Source organism: Balaenoptera ricei, chromosome 8 (assembly GCF_028023285.1).
Source record: "Balaenoptera ricei isolate mBalRic1 chromosome 8, mBalRic1.hap2, whole genome shotgun sequence".
Lineage (NCBI taxonomy): Eukaryota > Metazoa > Chordata > Mammalia > Artiodactyla > Balaenopteridae > Balaenoptera > Balaenoptera ricei.
Genome location: NC_082646.1, coordinates 76,641,617 through 76,668,104, shown reverse-complemented (window position 1 = coordinate 76,668,104; position 26,488 = coordinate 76,641,617). Strand labels below are relative to the sequence as shown.

At 47.4% G+C, this 26,488-nt stretch overlaps 1 protein-coding gene across 13 annotated transcripts in view; it reads right to left on the bottom strand.

Annotated features, from left to right (window-relative positions):
* The window catches only part of NAV2 (neuron navigator 2), a 411,390-nt gene that overhangs the window by 109,507 nt on the left and 275,395 nt on the right, over positions 1 to 26,488 (bottom strand). The gene's annotated exons all lie outside the window — the stretch shown is intronic.

The window sequence follows — 26,488 nt, the reverse complement described above, 5'->3', positions numbered from 1 at the left end:
CAAAGATTCCTGTCATTGTCTCCACGGCCAATAAGGAGTAACAGCAGATTAGAAAGTTAGTTCATCTGGTGTTTAGGGATCAATTTAGAGCTAGGGCTTCCTGCATCTTTGGTCATGGTAATAAACCTGGTTATTTGGCAGAAAATATTTAAAACAAAAACAAAAAACCAAAGAAGCAAACCCACATGGCAATTTGGTCTTTCGAAAAACAAACAAAAAAAAAAAAATAAAGGAAATTTAAAATAATACCATTGGCCATAACGGGTTGTATTTTGATAATGCTGTTATGGGTGCATAGGGAGAATCCCAAGAGTTCAAATATTTATTTTTGCAGCTGGACTACTATCTATCTCTATGAAGATGGATGGGTAATGAATAAAATATTTCAAAGCCACTCTTTGGCTTTTTTTCACGTGGCTCCAGCTGCAAGGACATCCTTGAGTGTGTTCAGTGCAAGGTGGTGAGATAATGAGCGGGGTGGGGGGGCGGGGGGAGAGGCTGGAATAGGTGCTAATCAGGGACAGCCTTGAGCTGGCTGGGATTGAAGCCAGCGGTCCGCAGACTCTAGTCTCACGTTACTCACTCGTTACTCCACACACCCAAGGTGCTCCCTCTGGCCCTGGGTCACTCAGCTCTCACGCTGGAAGTGCCCTGCAAAGCAGTGGAGAAAACACTGACCAGTGCCGGGTTCAGCCAAATCACTGCCTGACGTTGGCTCAGATTGCTTGCCTGTTCGGCGAGCCGACTGCCACCCCAGAGGTTCTCAAAGACTCCTCCAAGCATGAACGTTTTTATAAGTCTACACCCCTAGATCTCCCGCTGAAATCCCTTTTTGAAAGAAAATTCATTTGTCTGGCGAATTTGACTCATGCTTCCTCTGAGCCCTCAGCCCCAGAATTTCCTGCAGACTTTCTAGGTGTCAGGTGTTGTCTCTAATGCTGTAAATACCTCATCCCATGGAACCCTTCCTACAACCCTGAGTCCCTCATAAGAAAAGCTGTCCTGGGACTTCCCTGGTGGCGCAGTGGTTAAGAATCCGCCTGCCAATGCGGGGGACATGGGTTCAAGCTCTGGTCCGGGAAGATCCCACATGCCACGGAGCAGCTAAGCCCCTGAGCCACAACGACTGAGCCTGCGCGCCTAGAGCCCGAGCTCTGCAACAAGAGAAGCCACTGCAATGAGAAGCCCGCGCACCGCAATGAAGAGCAGCCCCCGCTCGCCGCCAACTAGAGAAAGCCCATGCGCAGCAACGGGAACCCAACGCAGACAAAAATAAAATAAATAAAGGAATTGATAAAAAAAAAAAAAAAAAGAAAAGCTGTCCTGTCCCTTAGCTTGGTATTTCATTGTTTCCCTCCTGAGTTTACAGGGACTATAAAATAGGTTCACAATCTCTAAACCACAATCTTGTCTAAGTCAAAGGGAAAAAAAAAGTTTGGCAAAGAGCCCAACTTATTCTAGGTATTTGCCTAGTGGGGTGACTAGCTGAAAAGTTACAGACTGGTTAAGAATTAAACTCCTTCCATTTGACCATCAGTCTCTAAGAGAAAAACTGTTTTGAATGAGGGAAGAGAAATAAAACAAAGTGATTGGCACATAGTAAGTGCTTACAAATTTTGCTATGGGTACGGAAAACCAACTGTGTGCCAGGGATGTACACTGTTGATATCAAAACTCAAAATACTCTAGTAAGATAGATTTTATTGTCCCCAACTCACAGATGATCTACAACTCTGAAAGGTGAGGTACGCTGCTGAAGGACAGATAGCTAATAAGTGCTAAAGAACAAGTCTGCCTGATTCATAAGTCAGTGTCCTTTTGAGGATTTTTTTTTAAGCTCTCATTTTTATTGAATTCTTATCATGGCAGTTATTGTGCTAAATTCTCTGGTCTTATTTTATCCTTCTGACATTCCCTATATAGTAGGTATAAGCCCCTATGTACTAGGGATTATTATCCCTAATATATATGAGGATGTTGAGAAGCAGTGGGTTAAGTAACTTACCCAAGGCCACACTGCTGGTAAGACCCTACTAAGCAGAGCTCGAGTTGAAACCACCCTCATCACCTCTGAATTTTGGCTTTGAGCCTGGTTCTTGGCCCACTGGGTACAATTTTCTTCACTTCACCAATAGCCACTTCATTGTATTAAGTACATTGACAACAACCTATACCCATGGGCCCTTTATTTTCTTCCCTTCTTCTCTCCCTCTCTACAGGAGTAGTTGACTCCAAGGGTGGGTAACATCATGGTAGATCCCACTTCTGTATTTTCATTTGAGTTCAGAGAGAAAGATAAACACGCTCATTCAATTCAGAGCACCGTGCACACTGACACTAAATTTGTAGGTCCAGCTGCAGGCAGCTGGCTGGGCCCAGACAGAAACTCCATTCTTCAGCCAACCTTCTCCCAGACACGGTACCAGGAACAATGGAGTGTGGAGACAAAAAGTGTGTGAATGGTTCAGGGCAGCCCCATCCCCAGTAGCCAGAACATACTCAAGACTACGTTCTTCTAACAGGCCCCCAAGGGCGTCATCTGCACGCACAAATGTCAGAATTATAAGGAAAATGTAGAATACAGTCTTTATTTGCAGCTCACACTAGCATGCATACATTTAGCTCCAAGAATGGTCTTTGCATTGTTGTTTGTAATGACAAAAGGAGTGGGACGCCCCGAAAAACCTTCAGTGGGGAAAGAGTTCGTCGAACTGTGGCTCCACTGTAGAATGGAAAACTGCGTGGCCATCAAAAGTGATGTTGATGGATCCTGATATAAAAAGATGCTCATGCAGTAGTGTCAAACTACAAAAGTAGACGATAAAACCCTTTCCATTTTTAGAGGTTATAGAGCGTAGCAGTTAAAATTAAAGACTACAGAGTCACAATCCCTGGTTCTGCCACTTCCAGCTGCCTGACTTTGGACATGTTGCTTAAACAACATACGATGGGTTCCTACTCTAGAGTTACTGTAAAAATTACATGAATCAATATATGTAAAGAGCGTAGAACAATGTCTGGCTCGTAGCAAGTGCTCAAGAAATTTTTGATCTTTTTCAAAAATAAAATGTGTAAGTGGTTACATGCATAGAAAAAAGTCTGGGAGTCACCAAGGTGCTGAGAGTGAATCTCACTGAGTCATATGTTATGATGACATTTTGCTTTTCTCCCTACTGTTTGCTTATCTGTATTTTCTATTTTTCCAAAATAAAATGTTGGTTTTTTCTTTAATAAGGAAGGAAGAAAATCACCTTTAATTTTATATTTAAATCCTAAGCTTTAATGAGAAACAGAAACCTCACCCAAACTTGCTTTTTAAAAAAAGCTGTGTGTGGGTCAGGCCAGGTAATTACAAAACCTGGAGTCTGGAGAAATGGCATGGTGTTACCTGGTCTTTTCTAGTTCAGTGCCTTAATAACAAGAAAGAATTTGCACCCCAGCGCCTCGGTCCTGAAGATGCATGAGCAGAGCTGGGGAGAGGAAGAGAGCAGAGAGACGGGAAAGTCTGGTTTCATTCTTAGCAATCCACTTGGTTTAAAAAGTCAGAAAGTTTAGTAGATTAAAGGTATTACAGCCACTATTCATAAAGGTGTTTTGTTAGAACTTCCAAATAGCAATCTGGTGAAATAAGCCTTGCACAGCTTTAAATGAAAGCCTCTGTTACAGTACTTAAAGATTCCTAGAGAAGGAAATAGATACCAGGTATTAATTTACCTAAAGAGCAGCTGCCTGGAAGATACTGTAATGTATCCTATGCAGCCAATGCTATAAAATAGGTTACCAGTCACAGAACGAAGCTTGAGTCCACATCACCCAGTGTAGAACTGCAATTAGCAGTAATGAGAGGCATGTCTGTGTTCTGGTAAGAGCCACGGCTGGACACAAATTACAGACTTGGGTCCCTTTCTACAAACTCCAAGAACATTTAAAGCTTCTGGAATCCAAGAGGCAGAAGGCGTGTTTGAATTTCAAAACTCACGCGCACACACACACACACACACACACACACACACACAAACCAACCAACCAAAAAAGTGCCTGATGTACTTATCTCACAAATGCATCTGGGACGGGAAGATTGCGGCAAACTCTGGGGGGAAAGCAACCTCACTGTTATTGAGCCCCCATAAGCACAGCAGGCCCTGTGCTGTTTAAGTCAATCGACAGAAGTTTTCTCATGTCCGGTCTTATACATGGGGCAGAGTCTTGTGAGGCTCTAAATCAATGTCTGAGACACAAATGCCATTTTTCCCCACTATTTGTTTCTTATGAGATCATAGAAGATGTCTCGAGAGAGGAGGATGTCATAGTTCGGGGAAGATGGGGTCAAGGTGAGAAGTCTTAGAGTGGAAAAGAGGTAGGATTTGGAGACAGGTAGCCTTGGGAGTGAATTCCGGCTCCAAGAACAAGCTGAGCTGTGTGAGCTGGAGCTCATCTACTTGTCTGGGCAGTCTCTCATTTGGCCTGGGGAATGAGGATACGATGGTGGTAAGACAGGCCCTTGTCTTGAAGATGCTTTGCGCATAAATGAGGTGACAGGCGAGTAGCTGACATTTATAATATGATGTGTTTGGTGCTCTGATAAGGAACAGTTCTAGGATACTATGGAAGCAAATAGGAGGGTCAGCTAATCTGGTCTTGGGAGTTGGTGTGGTCAGGGAAGGCTTCCTGGAGGAGGTGACACTTAATGTGAGCCTTTAAGGATAAGAACCAAGCTGTGGGTGGGACGGAGGGGAACATTGTAGGTCAAGAGTACAGGCTCTGCAAAGGCTATGAAACAAGAGAGGATAGTCTTGGGGGAATGGTTTGGAGATCAGTGTGGATGCAGAGAGGGGAAGAAGGGGCAGGAAATAATGGGGCTAGAGCTCACAGTAAGCCTAGTAACAGAGTTTGAACTTTATCCTGAGACACATTCATTGCTTCTGGAAAAGCTATGGGAAGCAGGGATGCAGATATAACAAAGGGAAGTTACCCAGCTATATTTCCCAGTTTAGAAACCTCCCGCCGTTTCTTGCATCTTGTGTGATTTCTTTGACAAACCCAGCATTTTAAAAATTATTATGTCTAGCCCGTGGAAGCTCCAAGTCACACCATGATCTCACAGCTCATCTGTTGCAGGTTCTGGAGATGCTGTTCAGACTTCACTGAGTTCAACGAGCAGCTACCTCCATGCAATTCATTTGCAATTACCTAACCCCGAATCTTATACAGGGTTGTCTATCTGATGAACTGAGGTCACCCGAGAAGTTTGGATCTGAAAAGAAACTTAGGTGCTGTGTGGCTCAATTCCCTTATTTTATGGGTGAGCTCAGGCGGAGAGGAAGTAACTTGCATGAGAACACAGAGTTTAGTGACAGATCCAAGGTGGGACCTCAGATCTCCAGCCCCCAACCCATGTTTTGCTTTACTACCCCCCACCCCCTGTCTCTCTTCTTACAGACAAAGGGTTCCAAATTCCCATCCCACAGTTAGGGAGGTCTCACAGACACCTGTGCAGACATGCAGGGCCATGAAATCTCATTTGCCAGCAAATGCTGCAGGAAGGAACAGAAAAGATGGTTGAACAGGATGGAAGTGATAAGAAGGGAAGCTAGTTAGAGTGCTCTTATCCATTTAAGAAAAAAGCAGTAACATCACAGCAGTCGAGGAAAAGAATCAATTCTATTTACGCAAAGCACTTTAAGGTAATGAAAAGTGTTTCCAGCATTACCCTATTTTAAAACATTTATCGGATGCCAGGGAAATTAAGCATGTGCAGGCACACATACTGTTCTGTGCAAATGGTTTATCTAGAAAATAACCAGGGGAAAAAAGATCTGAGGAACTTCAATTTTCAACTGCCAAGTAGATCAAAGACACAAGAAGCAGAAAAAGAAATACACAAGTCTAAATTTAGTCGTCTCCCACACTGGCGAACTTCTCTTCCAGAGTGGGTTGGCTGCCGCGGGGACACGGCGTGGTGTGAATGATTTTCTTCTGAGCCTCTATCTTTGCCTGAGCAGAGTCCTAAGGGTAGCGCGGAAGGTGCTGATTTGTAAGCGTGCTCTGCTTGTGTCCCTGCAATCTTTGTTGGCTGTCAGGGGGCAGGGAAAGCTCTGGAAGGTTGTGAACCTCAAGAAGTAGCTGAGGAAAGGACAATAAAGGTGAGAGAGAAAAGACACAGATACAAATGAAGACAGACACACCCACTTCAGTGAAAATGAAAATTCACTATGAGAGAACATTGAACCTTTCAATACACATTTAAATCAGGAGGCCTACCTAGTAATGGAAAAGCAGACTAACTGATTTAAGCTTAAAATACACAGACTGAGATTTCTGAAACATCTGGGCTCTGTTCCCCTGCCTCCACAAAACAGGCCTCCCCCACTGACACGTCTCATAAGACTAGCGCAAGAAGTAAAGCATAATGATGATGTTCTCCCATTCTGTGGACATAAAACACTTTGACAAATTCTCACCAGCACCATAAAGCAAAGGATCCAAAGCGTGCGGGTGGGCACAGTAGGCGGTTATTCTAACGCTGGCTGATCCGGGCAGACGACCACAGCAGAAGCCCTGGCGAGGAGGCGGCTCTACCTCCTGGTACCCACCCCTCAGTGCTCCTGGTTGCAGCCCCTGATCTACGGCTCACACCACAGGCTCAGTGGAGATAAATACTGAATCTGACTTACTTTCCAAGGGAGAACTGATTTCTTCAAGGACTGGCTTCTGTCCTCCAGCCAACCTGTCAAACCTATCTTTTCCTGGTGACCATGAAGACGTTCTGCTGGCTAAATTTAGACTCTCACAGCCTTTTCCAACCTGTCATTTCACTCTGGAGAAGGGCAGACCAGTTTCTTCAGTGACAAGAATACTGCCAACCCTGTCAGGATTGGAGAGATATGGCTAGGTCCCAGCGGGGCTCACGGGTTCCCGCACCCTTGCCCTACACCTCCAGGAAAATTCCTTTCACACACCCTGGGCATGCGGAGTCTCATTTTAAAGACCTCTAGGAAAGGAAGGACCACCATTTTACTTAATAATCTAATTCTTCTGTATTCTACAAAGTCCTTCCTAACGCTTTCTGGGAGACAAGAAAAAAATGGTCTGTGGAGACCAGGGTTCCAGTCTCAGCTCCGCCTCCAACTATGTGCAGGTTATTTAACCTCTTTGTACCTCAGTCTCCTCATCTGTAAAATGAGCATAACTCATTGGATTCCCATGAGGATTAAGTGAGTAAATTTCAGTAAAGTGCCTGGCTCATAGTAAGTACTACATAAATGTTAGCTGCTGCTGCTACTACTACTATTACTGCTGCTGCTACTACTATTACTGCTGCTGCTACTACTACTATTACTGCTGCTGCTACTATTACTGCTGCTGCTGCTACTATTACTGCTGCTGCTACTACTGCTACTGTTACTGCTGCTGCTACTACTATTACTGCTATTACTTCTACTACTATTACTGCTGTTACTACTACTATTACTTCTACTACTATTACTGCTACTGCTGCTACTACTACTATTACTGCTGCTACTATTATTAACCCAGCTTCTCCAGCTGTCTGACCTCAGGTAAGTTCACCCCTCTGCACCTCATTTTAGTTTCCTGACACGAAAAATAAAGGTCACACTGACTTCGCAGGAAGGAGTTTGGCAGGATGACATGAGGTGAGATCCTGGAGCCTTCAGCCCACTGCCAGGCACATAGGAAGTGCTCAGAAATGTCAGTTCCCTTTGCTGGGTTCCTCTCTGAATTGAACAGCTCTCAACCCAGACGGGACTCATTTCCCCTTGTTCTGCTTTTAAAGAATGATTAAAAATAACCAGAAGCACTTGGCATTGAAATTGTTCACAAACATTTATGGGGCTTCCAGCACGGGGCTTCCAGGCCCTGGCTGTTACAGTGTTAAGATGGACAGAGAGGGTGTCCACTGGCAGAGGTTCGCAGTCCAGCGAGGATGCATCAGAAGACACTTTCCTTTCTGCCCTACCTTGGAGCCAAATCTTCCTTCTGAATAAATGCTCTCGTTTACTGGGATTCTCACTGGTGGGTCTCATGCCGACTACACCAAGAAGGGCCTCTAATTATCTGCATTAAGTTACTCTAAGTCATTTGGTTAGTAAGTGCCTGAGCTGGGATTTGGGCTATCCCAGCCAAATTATTTGGGCGACAGGCTATTCCTCGGCTCTTAACCACTGCATTTTGCCTCAGGTTTGAGGTCTTGAATCCAAAGAAGCATGAAAAAGAAAAAGAAAGACAGATGAGAAACGCTGACTCCCCAAAGCCCATTTGGTGGCATCTGGAACAAGAGGGAGGCCAGTGCAGGCCGGCAAGGGGGCTAAAGCTTGTAGCCTGGAGAGCAACCCAGTGGATTTAGATGCTATCTTCTTTCAGAACCACCTTAAGTTACAAGGAGGCCCTGGGGCAAGGAAAGGGAATTTCTGAGACTAGTAAGGCTGTGCCTCCTAGGGAAGGAGGTTCTGAAAGAAATAACTGTAACCTGATCAGAGCATCAAAACTGCCCTTGGAGCACATCGCTTTATGTTCCATTAGCACCGGGTGGTCATTTCCTCATGGCTAGCAGGGAGAACGTGGGCTGCTGAGGCCAGAGCCACACCTGTCCTAGGGGTGCAGCGAGCTGCACGGGAGAGGAGAAACCAGGACTTCACACGCCCATTTCACAGAAGGGAAACCAGAGCGCAAAGAAGGTGTGGATTACCCTAGAATGGTGCGTCCCGAAACTCAAGGTTCCTCTGAAGGACATTTAAGTCTGCCAGGCAAGAAGGCTTCATTCTCCTCCCTGGCTCTCAAGAGGCTTCACGCTCATAGCCGTGGTCTGCCCCTTCTAAACCACTAGGAAGAGTGCGTGCAGGTAGTTGGGCGTGAACTCCTTACTTTTCCCACCAATAGGGCCCAGTGGCCTCCTTCCTGGAGAAGCAAAAGGCAGAAGCAGGTATGATTCTTTTACCTGTTGGACTCAAGTGGAGCTAACTCAGAGATTGTGGGGAGTGGGTACCGATAGGAGAGGCAATGTCCCACACCTGGCCCTTTGAGTCCCTTGACCCTCGGGAGTGGCTGGGGGCAGTGTGTGGTCATGTGAGATAATGGAGAGGGCTTGTGCACGCAGGTCAGATGACCTGGGTTCTAGTCCTGCTTGCTGTGTGACTCCAGACAAATGACCTAGCCTCTCTGAGTCAGTTGCATCATCTAACTTGAAGGTGGTGGTGATAGTTTTCCCCTCATAGATGGGTATGCAGATGAAATAGAACATCATTTGAATCCAGCCCCATCGGTTACTAGCTCTATTTCCCCATCTGTTACACCGAACTCACCAGCCAGGCTGTGATGCCCACTAAGGCACAGCTTAATGCACCTAGCACAAGAGAGGGGAGGGAGGTGCTTGTTATTTTCCACCCTCAGTGACCTCAGAACCCCACCGCTCCCCTCCCCCACCTCCTTCCCAGGTGCAGTGAAGTTCTGGGTCTGTTCTCTGGGTGCATGTCAGAGGGCTCGTTGCTTAGGGCAGAAAGCATTTCTCCAGCCTCCTTCCCTCCAGTTAGTGGGACAGCTGCTGCACCCCCTGGTTTACAACCCATTTATGGCAGGACACCCTGGTCACCGGGTGTTTGTGTAGTGTTTAATCATTAGGAGGTGGCCAGTTTTAAAACGGTAAGCCCCAGGACATCTACAGATAAGTCAGCTATTGTGTCTATCAGGGTCTGTTTTCAGAAGGCTCCTCTCGAAGGGCACAGGGATGACCTCTGACACAGCCTGGAGATGGGGGAGGTGACTCCTGAAGGGCACAGTGGGACATGGCTACTAGAGATGAGGCTTTAGGTATCCAAGTAAAGCACCAGCCAGCCTGGAAAACACAGCCTGCAGGGATGGGACCTCCTTTCCCTCCGTCCCATTTCCCTCCCTGCCAAACCTGGACTGTCTCTATCCTCCTCACCACTCAGATATCCCACTTGTTTTCCAAGATCCACCTAAAAGTCCCCTCTCCTCCAGGAATCCTGCTCTAGCGCTCTCATTCTGACCTCTGAATCAGAAAGCATCGACAGTCCCCTGCCCTTTCCCTCAGTTGCTCATGACCTGGTCTTTGAGATAACGGAGAAGCCTTTGGTTTTTTTAAAGAAGGCGCCACTCCAGACCCCTGTGTACCCACAGCTCAGCACCCTACACATGCTAAGTCCTGGTGAGCGCTCCACTGGATGGAAGGGACAGTCACACTCCAGTCATTTCAGTCAGGCTGGCACCTGATCCTTCACTGAAGACCTACTCTGTGCCACCCACCCAGCTAAGGGCTGAACCAGTGCTGGGAGCGAGAAAAACAACCATGTTCACAGTGAAAAGCCAAAGCCTCAAGCTGGGGAAACATAACTCATCTGGCTAAAACAGGAGTCCAGTTTAACAAGTGCTGACTGAGCACCTACTGTGTGCCAAACACTGTATTATCAGGTCCTGGAAACCCAATGATAACTAAGATAATCCCTGTCTTCAAGCTTAATACAGAGATAATAGAAAAAAAATAACAGTTAAGATTTTGTTAGAAAGTAAAGGATTGCATGGGGCCCTTTGGGAGCTCCCAGGAAAGAAACTTACTTAGTCTGAGATGCCTAGTAAGGAAACATTGGAACCGAACGCTGAAAGAAGTGTATGTGTCAGTTAGCCTCGCAAAGCAGGGCCAGGAGAGGGCATTCTGAGCAGAGGGCCTTCCACGGGCAAAGGCACAGAGACGTAGAACATCATGGAGTGTGCTAGAAACTGTGAAAGGTTTGGTGCTGCGGATTATGAAGTGGGAAGTGAGGCTGGTGTGGCAGTCGGGGCCGAGGTTGGGTGGACCGCTCTAGATGCTTCTAGGCAGGTGAGCGATGCACTGATACGCGCCGTCAGATCGGCATTTGGGGCGGATCACTGCGGCTACGCGCGGGCTAACGTGTGGAGTAACAGGACAGTGGCCATGAGAGCAGAGGCGCTGTGCCGGGAAACACAGCACATGAGAACACGCCAGGAAGCGGTCGGAAGAGCGATGTTGAGGAGGCCGCCCAGCTCTCTGGCCCCAGTGGAGCTCAGATCTGAAGTCTGGGAGCTGACCTTGGTGGCACCAGCACTGGCGTGGTGGCTGGGTCATTAGCATGACAAGTGCTGCTTAAGGACAGAGGCCCTCCGCTCCAGACTTCCTGCAGGGACATTCAAGGCCAGAGCCTGCATTAGCTCTACCAGCTCGCTGGCTTTGCCCTCTAGCCCTCTATCCCAGATCATTAAGAGCACAGCCCTCTGGGAGGCTACCTCGGGGCCCTTGTTTAAAGTGAGAAGCAAGGACATTTAATTGCCTCAGCTAGACACCCTGCTTTACTCCCCGCTCCCCTCCCCTCCATACCCCCTGCCCGGTTAGCACCCCAGGCGCTCCCACAGCACAGCCCACAGCTTGTGTCTTGAAACATAATCGGTGTGTGTTCTAAGGCCCTCCTCAAATTATGGCTCTGATCTTGACTTCCAGACGAAGAGCTGGAATTATAGCTTGGCTCCGAGAGACATTTAAATCCACAGGGTCATAAACCCTTTCAAGTTCTGTTTCAAGACCTTTGCTGGGGATTTTAACAGGTTTGCACCTCTGATGTTGTTATGCTGTGGTCAGCCTGCTGGTTTCAAGAGTGGGGCCTCTTGCCAGGATGTGGAGTGCGCCGACTACTTCAGCTTTTGGCAGTTACTCATGGGGGGCTCTGGCCTTAAATGATATCTTCTGCTTTTTCTTCAGCCAGAGTTCCCCAAGGGTAGGAGAAGCAGGGGGACAGGAGCTGAGTGAGACTGTCCCCCAGAGCAGAATCACAAAGAGAAGGGTATGCTGGGGCACAGAGGTGATGCAGGCAAGTGGCCACAGTGCTGGACCTGGGGTTGGCAGGACCTATACTTCCATCCTGGACCCCCAACTTAGGCACTTCAACCTTCCTGTGTCTCTCTTTCCTCATCTGTGCAACTGGTATTCTAATCCTTTACAAAACAAAACTGGCTGCTGTTTACGGAGGGTGTTTAACTGGGCTCAGCCGCTGTGCTAACATTACCCCTGCGCTACTCTAATTTACTCTGCACAGCTACTCTACGAAGTGGAAGTGGGCTCATTATTATTTATTTTATAGACAAGGACATGGGGGCTCAGGATGGTTAAGTTAATTGATCTCTGTCATGTAGCTGGGAGGCAGCAAAGCTGGAGTCTAAACATGTCAGGGGGTTGCAGGTTTGAAATCCTTTTTCTGGGAAAGATAGTGGGCTGGGTCGAACCATTCAGTCTCACACAGGAGAAGCTCCTGGATACCAACAAACCCATTTTTTGAATGCAGGTTGGGGCCATGGTTAACTTAACTTGAGGACTGGACGAGGACTGAGTGGGATGGATCACTATAAGCCCCAGCACCAGAATTGATCTGTGCTGGCAATAAGAGTTGTTTACCACCACTGATGCCTCGTTCTGATTGGTCAGTGCCTGTTCTGCTTGGCCAGTGCCCTATTCTGATTGGTCAGTGCCTGTTCTGCTTGGCCAGTGCCCTATTCTGATTGGTCAGTGCCTGTTCTGGTTTGCCACTGCCTTGTTGCCCTTGTTCTGACTGGTGAGTGCCCTGTTCTGGTTGGTTGGTGCCTGCACCTCAATGGCTTTAAGTATTTTGCATATTGTCCCTGCATCACAGAGCCAGACAGTCATTCAAGAACATATGTAATGAGCACCCTTCTGAGCCAGGCACTGTGCTAGGAAGGAGATTCACCTGCACACAGAACTGACCTAGTTTATGTTTTACTGATACTTACAGTCTAGTGGAAAGACATAAAAGACAAATAAATAAAAATGAACGCAAATGCAAATAGGGATGTGAAAAAATCAGACTGGATGCTCCAGAAGACACTAACAGCTGAGACCATTAGAGAGAGTGGTCAGGGACCTTCCCTGAGAGATGGGTGAGATGTCTGAGTTGATTCCTGAAGGATGAGAATGAGTCAGCCTTATGAAAAGAAAGGGGGGAGCGTGAGAAGCACATTCCAGGCACAAGGAATAGCACATGCAAAGGTTCTGGAGGGAGACATTTGGCAAGTTCAAGGGCCTAGAGGAAGGCATGAGTTGGGGAGGGGAAAGTGGAATGAGGTGAGGCCAGAGAGACAGGCAGGGACTAGAACATGCCCTACCCTGGAGACCATGGTAAGAAGTATGGATTCTATTCTATGTGCAGCGGAAATCCACTGAGGTAAAGTTATAGGCAGGGGGCAGAGGAGATCTGATGTACGTGTTAAGCAGATCACAATGGCTGCTGGGTGGAGAATGCACCAAACGAAGGCCATGGAGGAAACAGTGAGCCCAGTCAGGAGGCCACAGTGGGAGCTCAACGAGAGGTGATGGCAGCCTGGACCCCTGTGATGGCAGATGAGAGACAGTGAGAAGCAGAGAGATGTGAGAGATCACTTGCAGGGACTATGGCCAAGATTTGCCAATAGACTGGATGGAAAAGGAGAGGAAACCTAAATATTCAGCAAGTCTTATTAATCATTCTTAGGGTACTGTAAATTAATTATACAGCAAACATCTACTACTGTATATGCCAGGCCCGTGCAGAGTCCAGGAATGCTGAGTAGAGTAAGATACCATTCCGGTTCCTCCCTTTAGTTTAGCGAGGGAGACCACACCTGGAAGCAGACAACTCCAAAGGCATGCTACATGCTACCAGAGAGCAAAACACGGGTTACCGGGAGACCCTGGATGGATGAGAGGTCCGCGGGGGACCCCGTCTGGGGTTAGGGGAGGAGAGGAGAGGGCAAAGAGGCTTCCTAGGAAAGGCAGGGCTGGGGCCAGTCCTGGAGCATGAGTGGCGGGGGGTTACGGAGGTAAGGGAAGCCAGGAGGTTATTCCTGATTATTCCAGGAGAGAGCTGGATCAAAGACTACTCATCACTGGCACACCCTCCTCTTTTAGAGGCGGGCAGCACAGCACCCCAGGGAGAACATGTTTTTGGAGTCCGACAGACCAGGTTGGAATCTGAGCTCTGCCACTCACTGCCCACGTGCCCCTGGGCAAGTCACTTAGACCCACTGACCCAGGACTTCTCAACTGTGAAATGGGGATAACTCCTCACTGGGTCCCCTGGGAGGTTAGAGCAAATATGCAAAGCATTTAGGACAATACCTAGAAAAGTAGCTGCTGCTGACAATGAGGCTCAGAGGCCAGGACCACAGATTGCAAACTGCCGAGAGTCCTATGGAGGAGTTTAGACAGCCTCCCAAGGGCCCTCCACCCCTGGTGTACCCAGAGCTCTCACGAGCTCCTCCCACACTGACAATGGAAAAATGACTCCTTCTCCCTGCAAGAGCTCCTACAGAACAAGGCAGAGGGTACCTGGAGATCTACCCGCATCTGCCTGCATGGTACTCAGCTTCTGGCTGATGGCAGGACACCCAGTGTGGCCCCTGCACTCACCCTCCGCAGCCACCTGTGTACCCTGTACAAGACAACACATGAGAGTCCTGCCCAGCCAAGATGACCTGTGATTCTGCTGCACGTCTCCTCTAGGGCTTCAACTACCGCACCCTCGTGGGTTACCCACGGGTCCACGTCCCGGAAGCCCAAAGAGGCAGCCAGGGAGGATTGTTTTTTTTTTTAAGCCTCATTTTGCCACCAGAGGGGTTGTGAGTGCCTCTCCCCAAATCTCAGGGTAAGCTAAAGAGAGAGGAGACGACAGAAACCCTTGAGTCAGGGGCTTTGAGCCCACCGAGGCATGTAACCACTTCATTTCCTTCAGTCCCCATTTAATCTCCTCCACACAATCCTACAACATCCCTCAAAATGTCAGAGTCCCTCTTCAGATCTCATTTCAGGCAATTTTACAGAACTGAGCACCACGGATTAATGAGGGCGATAAATCAAAGTGCGCAGCGGACAAGGGAAAACAACAGGGCTGCAGCTGGAGCGCACGAAGCCGGCCTCCTTTTCCTTAAGTCCCAAGACACAAAAGCCATAGGGGTCTATGGCAGAGGCCACTCCCGGAGCAGACAGACCCTGAAGGTCACCAGGTGTGACCAGCAGGACAAAGGGAACTCTGAAGCCTCTGCTGGAGGTTCTGGCACTGAAGAAGTTAAATGTTCCTACAGAGGAAAATATGACTCCCACGGCTTGAAGCATCCCCAAATTCTTCTTAAGGAAGAGCTAGAGTTCCCTCTGCAGCAGCAGAGCCCGGCCTGAGCCGCAGTCTCTGGCATTCCTATGACCCAGCCTCCAGATGGGAAAAACGAGAGCTGGGAAGAGGACTGTCTCAAAGGTCAGCGGTCCCCAGGCTGTCACCTTTGCAAGCACCTCAGCCGGTGCAAAGCACTAAGGAGATGCTCGTCCATCACTCATGTAGCTCCCAGTGAGGGTCACCTTCTGGAAGGATGGCACTGAGCCTCTGAACAAAGAGGGAGCAAGCACGATGATGGAAAGCAAAGGTTTTGTGCCCAGAGAGACCTGAATTCTACTCCTAACTTTGCCCCTTACGGCACTGTGGCTTTGGGAAGGAATGTCACCTTTCAGAATCTGCTCCCTTATCCATAAAGCTCATGGTCTTGTATAAACCCATTCCCAGTTTTGCCCTCTAGGACGCTGGTGTACCGCACAAAGCCTGCCAACTGCATGAAAAATCACAGTGTAGGGAAGTCCCCCCAAGCCCCCGACACTGCTCATTCCCAAAGCCGCCCGCTCCCCTTTGGACAGGCAGAGGTCGCTGCTAGTGGTGATTTAGGGAACAATGTCCTCCCAAGTCTAATTAAATCCTGAGTCAAAACACCCACCAAAGTAAATACAATTCATTGCTTATCAGTCACTTGGAATTTTATCTCAATGAAAATAAGACTACAATCCCATGAGCTTCAACTTCTAATATAACTTTGGGGAAGCTCCAAGTTAGAGCAAAATCCATTATCACGTGTAATAGATTTTCTCCAAAGCGTCAGAAAGGTACATACACCCACCGCTCCCGGTCACAGCTCTGTCTGCCCTACCTTCCCCTTTTGCAAGATTTCATTCGGTCCTTCAGCCCTGGGCATTCATCTGTGCCTGCCATCAGCGACACTGCTACCTGCCTCTCTCTCCCTAAGTGCCTCGTGGCTTCGCTTTGAAGCGCAGTGAGGATGGACTTTGAGGCTTTCTCTCCTCTGGGGAAGAAGAGGGGCCCCTCAGCCTGCTGGGTCTGCACACACCAGGGGCCCTGGATGAGCACCGCGCTCCTAATAGAAACGCCATCGCACGACGACACCTGTCATCGAGATCATCAGAGCCGAAAGGTTCGTGGGGTCCCTGCCCTGTGTGGATGAGTCACGGTCCTGAGTCATTCTGTAACTCTGTCCTTCAAATGACAAATAAGAACACCGAGTCCCAGGAACTCAAGGACCTTAAACATCGGCAGATCTGACTGCACAGATGAAGGAACGAGGGGTTCGGGGAGGGGAAGCATCTTGCCCAAGATGTTCAGTGGTGGCAGAACCAGGTCTAGGACAAGGACTCTTGATTCCTAGTGCACTCCTTCCCTTACTGCATGGACTGCATTTGTCCTTACCAAAGCAATAATGTGCGCTTTCATCAGTTACTCAGAGTTCATGCTCTCCAAATGCACGCCAAGATGACTTTGCTCCCCAAAGCCTGGAGGACAGAGCAGTCACTGGACCACAAACCATCTCCCCAGACCTGGATTTTCTCACTGGCAAAGTGAGAGAGGGCTGCGGCTGGTGACTCTGAAGGGCGCTCTCTCTCCCCCAGCCTTGCATGGTAAGCCTCTCTTCGGAGGGGCAGTCTTGGGAAAATACATTTACATGCAAGGTAACCTTGAACGGAAACTGGGCTGGCACAGCTGTCCAGCGTGACCAGTCTAAAGGCTACACTTAACCAGGAACACTTCTCCACAGCTGGTGTAAGGGCTCCTTCTACACCAGGCTTATTTCATCAGCTCCTGCATTTCAGTCACAGAAATCACAGCTAGGCTGCTCTTCAAACGTGACAAAGGATATTAAAGTAAATAAAAGGAAAATCCCAAGTGGATAATGAAACAAGCGGGCCTATTTTGACACTTGGGTAATATTTTTAAAGGATCTCTCAAATCATCACTGACAGGAAAAGAAACCTCCTGCATTTCACTACAGTAACAACAAGTTCCCAATGTAGGATGACATTTAGCCCTCAGGGCTACCCCTGGTCCTTCCGGTTCCCACAGATCTCTTTGGCACTTGGCACACGGTGTTATGAGGGCTTATTAAGGCTCCTCTCCCCTCAATTTGACTGTAAGCTTCCTGAGGGCAGGGAGCAGGGACGATGTCCTGACTCACCTTTGGACCCCCAGGGCCTGGTGCATGGGAGATGCTCTGTCAATATTAAATAGTCATCAGCATTTTCTATAAGCTGTCACATATCAAGATACAGGCCAAATACTTTGCTGAAATGCAACTGACCCATAGCATTGTCTAAAATTCCTCAGCCAGTTCAGTCAGCGGGTTCTTCATCTACGGGCTCACCATCCCTGACCGAGGCCATCAGTCAGACTAGGCGCCACGGTGCCCAGCATCTGATAGGTATGTAGTGAATATGTGATGAACTGCATGATTCAGAGTTGGTTACATAATGCGGTGGGGTGGGGGCAGTATTGGGCTCAGGCTGCCACTTGTATGTAATAAAACAATGATAGTTACTAAGGAGTTCTCCACATATTTTGTTCTCACAGGCACCTGGCAAAAATGTACTTCTCTTCACCTCTGAATTTAAGTGTACCCCTGTGACTTCCTTCGGCCAATGACAAATGAGTGGAAGTTACAGGGGCCATTCCTGGACAGAAGCTTTAAGAGGCAGTGTGTCTTCTCTTTGCCATGGACATTGTCAATGCTCTAAATAGTCGCTTCTCTGGCACCCCAGGTCCTAGGGTGAGAATGATGTACAACATAGCTTCCCACTGATCTGCAATGGCCAGATACTAAGGGTGGGTTTTGGGAGTTGTTTGTTATGCAGCACAACCTAGCCTGTCGTAACTGACGCAAAGACTGGCCCAGGTACTCGGATTAAAACACATGATGTTATTTTCTGTTCCAGGGCACAGGCGTAGTCAGATTCTGAGTTTGGGATGGGGGCCTATGCTTCAAGTTTCTGGGGGAGGAAGCACAGAAAAAGGTGCCTCCTTTGGTCTTTTTTTTTTTTTTGGCCACGCCACATGGCATATGGGATCTTAGTTCCCCGACCAGGGATCGAACCCACGCCCTCTGCAGTGGAAGCGTGCAGTCTTAACCACTGGACCGCCAGGGAAGCACATGGTTGTTTCTCTTTGACCTGTCACTCTTGCTTTTGTATTGCTAGATGTCTTCTCATCCATACTTTGTACAACCATCAAGTCTTCAGATTACCTTTAAGCAACTATTGAAAAGGCACCACGTTTGGAAAATGTGCTTTGGGGGAGTGACTGTCTTCCCTGTCCCCTAACATACACACACTCCGCTGTGCTTCTCCTATGGCATGCCCTGGAACAAAGCCATGAAGTCGGGCAGTATAAGGGAGTAGAGGGTTCTCGTGGGGCCACTATACTGCCTTTTTTTTTTTTTTTAAGTGAAAACACTGCATGAATGAGAAATGATACTCCACAGACCATTCTTTCTCTTCTTGTTACAACCCCCTGGGAGAATTCCTTTGTGGCTGAAGGTGCAGATGGTTTGCTTCCTGTCAACGCTGCTCCCCGTTCAGCACAGGTGGCCTCTGCCCACCCATTCCACAAGCAGCCGCTCTTACTTAAAAAGGAAGCCAGTGGTACCGGCAGAAAAGAGGCTCTTGGGAAAGGCCAATGCAGTAAGTATTATCCTGTTACCACGGAAATAGAGGTTTGCCTCTAAGGCTCCTTTTATGAGCTTTAAAATGAAAGTGACTTTCACTCTCTCCTTTGTGTTCTCTTGCTACACACGGGCAGGAGAAGAAAGCGGAAAGGGATGGAAAAGAAACACAATGAAGATCATTGATGCTGGGCACTGTACGAGAGGCATCTTCTTATTCGAAGAAAATGAGTATAACCCTGGAATGCAGGACTAGGAAAACGCTTGGGGGCACTAGTGGGTATAATAGGCAGTTATGAGGCAGTGAGAAGGAGGAGGCCAGGAGTATGAGAGAGGAAGAGAGGGGAAGGGCTGGGGGTGACAGAGGGGTGGAGGTGGGGCGGGGGGGAAGGAAGAGAAAGAGAGAGAGAGAGAGAGGGAGGGAGAGAGGGGGAGAGAGAGGGGGAGAGAGAGAGGGGGAGAGGGGGAGAGAGAGAGAGAGAGAGAGAGAGGTAGAGAGGGAGAGAGGGGGAGAGAGAGAGGGAGAGAGAGAGAGGGAGAGAGGGGGAGAGAGAGAGGGGGGGGGAGAGAGAGAGAGGGAGGGAGGGAGAGAGAGAGAGAGAGAGAGAGAGAGAGAGAGAGGGAGAGAGGGAGAGAGGGGGAGAGAGAGAGAGGGAGAGAGATCAACTGATTGAGCCAAGCAAGGCAAGATGAAGACAAAATATTATGGGAACAGTCAGGAAGGCAAAGTTCATTTTCACTTAGTCCAGTAGGAATCTCAATGCTGAATTACCATGCAAATACGCAACCATGTAGGACCTTATGTACAGCTGTATTCTCAATTTTCTCCCTTTTCTACATGTCATATTCTAACTTACATTTCCTTCTGTCCTAATGTTTCATTCTTTTAATTTACAATTGTTCTTTTACTATACATAGTTACTCTAAGCTGTTACGGAAAGAAGAGGGCTTAACTATTAGTTAAGTTAATATAAAGGTAAGAGAACTGCAGAGGGCTAGAGGCCAGATTGCCCTGAATGGCTTGCAGGCCAAAGAATAATCAGTGTATTTATCTTTGTTCCGTACTTTATAAAGCACTTTCCCTACCGTCACCTTGGGCCCTCCTCACAACAGTCCTGTGAGGCACGTGTGAATACTGTCCTCATTTTAGAGACAAAACCCTGAAACTCAGGAGTTTTGACTAGACCTAGGGTCCCTCTACAGCAAACCCCATGTCTTCTCTTTACTCCACAGCTGCCTTTTGAAACAGAAATGAGCTGGTCTATATCAGCGCTGCCCAAAAGAACTTGCTGCAGTGATGAAATGTTCTCTATCTACTGAAGAGTGTCTGCATTCTCCAATAGGGTGGCCCCAAATCACGTGGGACCTGCGAGCACTTGAATGTGGCTCATGTGACTAAGAAGCTGACTTTTAATTTGGTTTATTTTACACTGTCATGGCCACAACCCACTGGGGGTCCTTACACTGGCCGGTACAGATCTTCAGTCCCGCACTCCCACCACATGAATGCAAGGGAAACAGGGCTCAAATACTGGCAGCCAGAGATGGCATGAAGTGTGATTAGTGATAAAAGAAGGGCAAACCCCGCCCCCTTGGCTTCCTTGGTGAAGGTGGGAAGATTAGGAAATGACAGTGCTCAAAAGACACAGAGAGGAGACAGCGAGGGGGAGGGAGGGAACATTTTAGGGGAGCCCTCCTTAGACCATGGCTCAGCCAAGTAGGCCTGCAGACCCCCAAACTCTGGGTAGAGAAACTCCAGCAATGCCTCAGGGACTACAGTGGTAAGCCGGGAGCAGGGAGAATTCTTCAAATGACTGCAGAATCTCAGCAGATTCTATGGGCCCTGGATTTCTGGGATCATTAAAAGGAAGGATCAGCCTTGGCCTGGGATCTTGAAATTGTGGACCCCTCCTCCAGCAAACCACCCAAGTTGGCAGCAGGTCAGAATCCACAAACAGGCATCCCTCCTCCAAACCTGCAAGGAGGCTAAGGGGTAAACTGGCCCAGCACTGTGTAAGAAAGGCCTTTTCCTTGAGGCCTGAAATCACGATGGGATAAGGGATGAGGGTCAGCCCAATTGCAGTGTCCCTGTGAGAAAAGTGTGGGATGGAGGGAGAGGAGTCAAGAAATATTCCCTCTTCCCTCTTAATGCAAACTGTTTTGCATTGTCCCTTAAGGATGGAGTTCGCCTTTCCAGGCATCTGGACGTTGTTTACCTTTTTAGTGAGTAGGGCCTCAATTAACGAGATGACACCAAGATACGGGCTGGAACTAGGGAAGAATCCCTGCACAGAGGGCTCCCTGAGCAGGCAGTATGGCAGGTGGTTATAGCCTCTGAGGGGGTCTGGTGGGCCTGGGTTTCAATTCCAGCTTGGACACTATAGACAGTTAGCTGTGGATGTAACCTAACCCTCTCATAGCCTATGAAACTAGGATAATACCTCCTCTCAAAGGGTCAGGGTTAGGAATTAATGACACAAAGTTTGTAAGGTGCTTGGCACAGTTCCTGGCATATAGCGATCCATCAGGAAATAGCGACTGTGATTGTTTTTGCTATTTTCTTTTTTTAAAATTAATTTTTATTAGAGTATGGTTGCTTTACAATGTTGTGTTAGCCTCCACTGCACAACAAAATGAATCAGCCATACACATACAGATATCCCCTCCCTTTTGGACTTCCCTCCCATTAGGTTACCACAGTGCATTAGGTAGAGTTCCCTGTGCTGTACAGTATGTTCCCATCAGTTGTCTATTTTATACATAGTATCAATAATGTATATGTGTCAGTCCCAGTCTCCCAATCCCTCCCACCCCACCCCTTTCCTCCTTGTGTTTTATTATTTTCTGGTAAAGATGCGTATTCGTTTTCTATTGCTGCTGTAACAAATTATAATAAACTTGGTGGGTGAAAACAGTAAGTATGTACTGTCTTACAGTTCCTCGAGGCAGAAGTCCGAATTGGGTCTCATGGACTGAAATCACAGTGTTGGCAGGGCTACATTCATTTCTGGAGGCTGGAGGGGAGCAGAATCTGTTCCTTTGCCCTTTCCTTTTTATACAGGCCACCCACATTCCTTGGCTGTGGCCCCTTCCTCCATCCGCAAAGCCAGCCAGGGCGGGTGGTGTGCCTCTCACACCTCATCACTCTGCCCCCCTCTCCTGCCTCTTCCACTTTTAAGGACCTTGTGATAACACTGGGCCCACCTGGATAATCCAAGGCACTCTATCTAAACGTCAGCTGATAAGCCACCTTAATTCCCCTGGCCATGTAGCGTAACATATTCACAGGTGCTGGGGATATGGTCGGGGACATCTTTGGGGGGCCATTGTTTTCCTTACCCCAGGCTTGGAAGGGAGGACGAGGGGAGAAGTCATTCCCATCTGTGCTCCCTCTAGCCTGCATATCCCAGCAGGGGCGATGCCTAAGAAATAGCTGGGTTGGGGACCTACCACATGGTGAGGGCTCCTACCAATTGCATCTGCTGGCTGGGGTGCTCTGGCCTGGATTCAACTCCTTTCTCCAGGTCGGGCCTGAATCTGTGAATGCACTGCTTGGTGCCAGGAGGCCGTGTTGTTCCACACAAATCACAAAGCCAAGCAGTGCCCTGGGCTCTTGGAGATCTTGTGACACTCCCACCGAGGAAGGAGGGCCTGGCTTGGCAGGCTGGTCAAATACCAGGTTGCACAGTTACATCCTCACACTGTGGGACTCCCTGTTCAAGCTGAAGCTGGGACGGCTCTGAGCACCAAGGCCTGGGTCCCAAATGCAGACAGTCCAGTTTATACAATGACTGAAGCCCAACTGAAATGCCATCTCAATACCTAAAATGTGCAGAATTTGCAGGGCACTGAAAATCTTGTAACAAGGGAAAAACAAAACAAAACAAAATAGTTTCTCCTTCCTGTTAGGTGATGTCAGAGGGCAATTTTCATTTTGTTCAAGTCTCAGGCTGACGTTTTAACACGCGGCATTAGTTTTTCTGCTATTTTTATTACTACCTAAATTAATAAAAGCAACCGGTGTTTGATAAGCGTTTTAATGGTTGAGAAGAAAGTTACCAAGTAATGCAAAGTCCTCCTCGGCATCTATGTGCACAGAAGCCTGGCTTCTGCCCTCCACGTGCTCTCAATGACACGTACATGACCATCGGGGGAGCATCTAACTGTCTTAGCCCACTGCTTGCTAAAGCACGATGCCAGAAGGGGCCACAGCGGTGCTTTGGGGGGACAAAGAAGGGGACCTGAGAGTGGAAACTTTCCCACAGCTGACCTTTAAGCTTTGAAAACACTCAACTCACTGGAGTTCAAGAACTTCTGATGGGTTCCGAGGAGACAGCAGTGCGTGCAACCAGCCGGAGTTCCACAAACCATGCGACTGTGGGCCCAGCCCCTGGGCCCTCCCTGTAGTTTTCTTTCCTTCTCCCAGGCTGCCGGCCCACAGACCTCCATGCCAAAGCTCTCTTTAGTTATCTGTTATCTGGGGGCAACAGCTTGTAATAAGCTACCTCCGTTTGTCCCTTTTGATCCTCCCTTCTCAGACAGCTGGCTCTAGTTTGCTGAAAGTTGCCCCTGATGACTATCAGGTAAAAACTAGAGCCCACGGGTGGCAACCCTAAAGAGTGACAGGAGATCAAGGACAGACTTGGCATCTTGAATTTACGATCTTCATTTATTATTTCTCAGAAGCTGGCTGGTGACATAACGAGACTCACAAACAGATATGGTCTCTGTTTCCCAGACTCTGAAGGTACACGTTCCTATCAGTTACTTTTAATAACCCTGAAGATACCCCAGCTACATCCCGTCGCCAACAGCCACGGCCTGCCTGGTGGGTCGGCGTCCTTTAGGGCCTTCCCCCGGAGAGCTGCCCTTCGGGGCTGCACTGCCAAGGTCAATGATGTTCCTGTTTGCACTGTGAGGTGATCCGCCCTTCTTGTGCTTGCCTTCCCTTTGCTGAGGGCTCATCAGAAATCATCTCTCGGTACTTTTCCTATTTCCTTTGTAGAACTCATGTAGTTTACTGCTTGTGTGTGAATCCTTAAGGACTGAGCTGTCTTTTTATAAAAAACTTCATGGAAATAACTTAGCTCTTTTTTTCAGGTTAAAAGGGAAGAATTCTGGAAAGGTGCTGGGTTCTCTGCATTTTTTTTTCACTTGTCTAAATTATTTAAACCACATATTTCCAATTCAAGGATAAGAACAGGATTACCTAGCCTGCAGCCATTTGCATACTACTTTTTATTTTTTAATATATCTGCACACCATCTGTGATATTCTTCCTTGATATTTCACGTTAAATCATCCCAAGCCTACACTATCTTTACCCTAAGCAATAATTGTAAAATCATGGGTTTGAGATGCTAGTTGTAAGGTTTTTTTTTTTAATTACAATTAAAATGTAATTGTTAAAAAGAAGTATTTCCCTGTCTAGCATCTAAAATTATTTCCTGTACTATTAATGTTAGCCTCTCACTTTGGGACACACTCATGTAGAATATAGTTTTGGGAAGAGATTTACATGAGGAACTTGAAAGAAATAAATCTACTGCTATTTCAACTTAGCCAAAGATAAAGAATTCTTATGGTCTGTTTACACTAACTTTGGAGAGTAAAGAAATTCAACATATTCAAGAATAATGCAGAATATCTCACTGCCTACAGGTCAAAACTTTTATATAAAATAGAAAATTTGTAAGCATTATTAAATCCTTTTTTTAAAGCCACCTGAATTCTTTCTTTACAAGTTGGTCAGGGGACTTCCCTGGTGGCTCAGTGGTTAAGAATCCGCCTGCCAATGCGGGGGACATGGGTTCGAGCCCTAGTCCGGGAAAATCCCACATGCCACGGAGCAACTAAGCCCGTGCGCCACAACTACTGAGCCTGCGCTCTAGAGTCCGTGAGCCACAGCTACTGAGCCCTTGTGCCACAGCTACTGAAGCCCACGCGCCTAGAGCCCGTGCTCCGCAAGAAGAGAAGCCACCACAATGAGAAACCCGTGCACCGCAATGAAGAGTAGCCCCTGCTGGACACAACTAGAGAGAGCCCACGTGCAGCAACGAAGACCCAATGCAGCCGAAAATAAATAAATAAATAAATAAAATTTAAAAAAAAGTTGGTCAGTTATCCAATCAGTCTTAAATGACCACATCTGAGCAATTCCAGCTTGGAGAGAACCAGGAGACATTGTTGTCTACTTGGTCCCACCATAGGGGCTGAGCTGGAACAACAGAACAAATGTCACCCATCTTTCCAGTCCCCGCCCAAATCCTCCACCTCCAAAAGCAGGAACAAGCTCAGCTGTGATCTATGATCATTCCATTAACCTTGCAATGAAGCATTAAATTAAATTGCCTACTGCAGACTCTGCTTTCGCTACAAGGGGAAAAAGGCCTTCACTTTATGCTAATAGATTTACTAAGCAACTCCATGTTTACAAGAGAATGCAAATAAGCAAAATAATTTAGCAAATTGTGAAATCTCCAGTGGGGGCGTTACAACAACTGATTTTTCTTTTGCCGATATTTACTCTAAAGATTTTAGTTATAGAGAGTTTTAGCCTTAGAAAGAGCAGTTCTCAAACGGTTCATCTTTCTATAGAATTTTCAAACCAATACTTTAAATAAAGTTACAGGAAAAAAGCTGACTTGAGCTGGCACCGTAGTAGAAAGTCTTCTTTCCTCTCTGGTATCAATCACCACCTTGGATGCTGGGGAGATTTGGAGAAGGACATAGTCGAGTTGGTGGCAGAGCCTGGGCCTTGGGCAGATGCCAAGTTCCCGATAACGAATTCAGCACTCTCCACACCAGCCCAAGCTTCCAAGTCTTCCCCAGAGAAGGTGAGGATTCCATTTCTGGGGGTAACTTCAAAATAATGCTGCCCTATTTCTCTGAAGCCAGAGAACTACAGAAGTTATATCACTCTCTGTAAAAAAGTATGTCCTGCTCAGTTCATAATTGCTTACTTCTTAGTTTTCACTAGAAATTAAGGTTTTTAAGAGTCAAGGATTCTAATTTAAACATGTGATTAAAGCTAACAGGAATAACAAGCAAAAAAAAAAAAAAAAAAAAAAAAAGTATGTCCTGCTAAGAGAATAGTAAGAAGCTGGGCTTGTGATACAAATATTTGGCACAGTGATTTCAAACCACTCATATCAAAATTCCATGTTATGGGGACTTCCCTGGTGGCGCTGTGGTTAAGAATCTGCCTGCCAATGCAGGGGACACAGGTTCGAGCCCTGGCCCGGGAGGATTCCACATGCCGCGCAGCAACTAAGCCCCTGCGCCACAACTGCTGAGCAGCCCCCGCTCGCCACAACTAGAGAAAGCCCGCACACAGTAACGAAGACCCAATGCAGCCAAACATAAATAAATAAAAATAAATTTAAAATTCCATGTTATGTCTCATCAACCCAGATGTGGAAAGAGGTCAAGTATGCCAGAAAAATCCTTCAACAGTCAGATCATTAATGGGTACTGAAATCTAGAAATATAGCACATCGGAGCTGGAAGGGATCTTGGAAATCATATAGTCCAAGCCCCTTCTTTAATAAATTGCTCATGGTCATAGAATTGGTTTGTGTCAGAGTAAAGACTAGAAACTTAGAGGCCAAATATTCTTCTTTATTATAGTGTTTTCTGAAGCTCTTTTTGTCTCTGAAGCAATGAAGACCGGTCAAGTCCTGTCATGTCAACT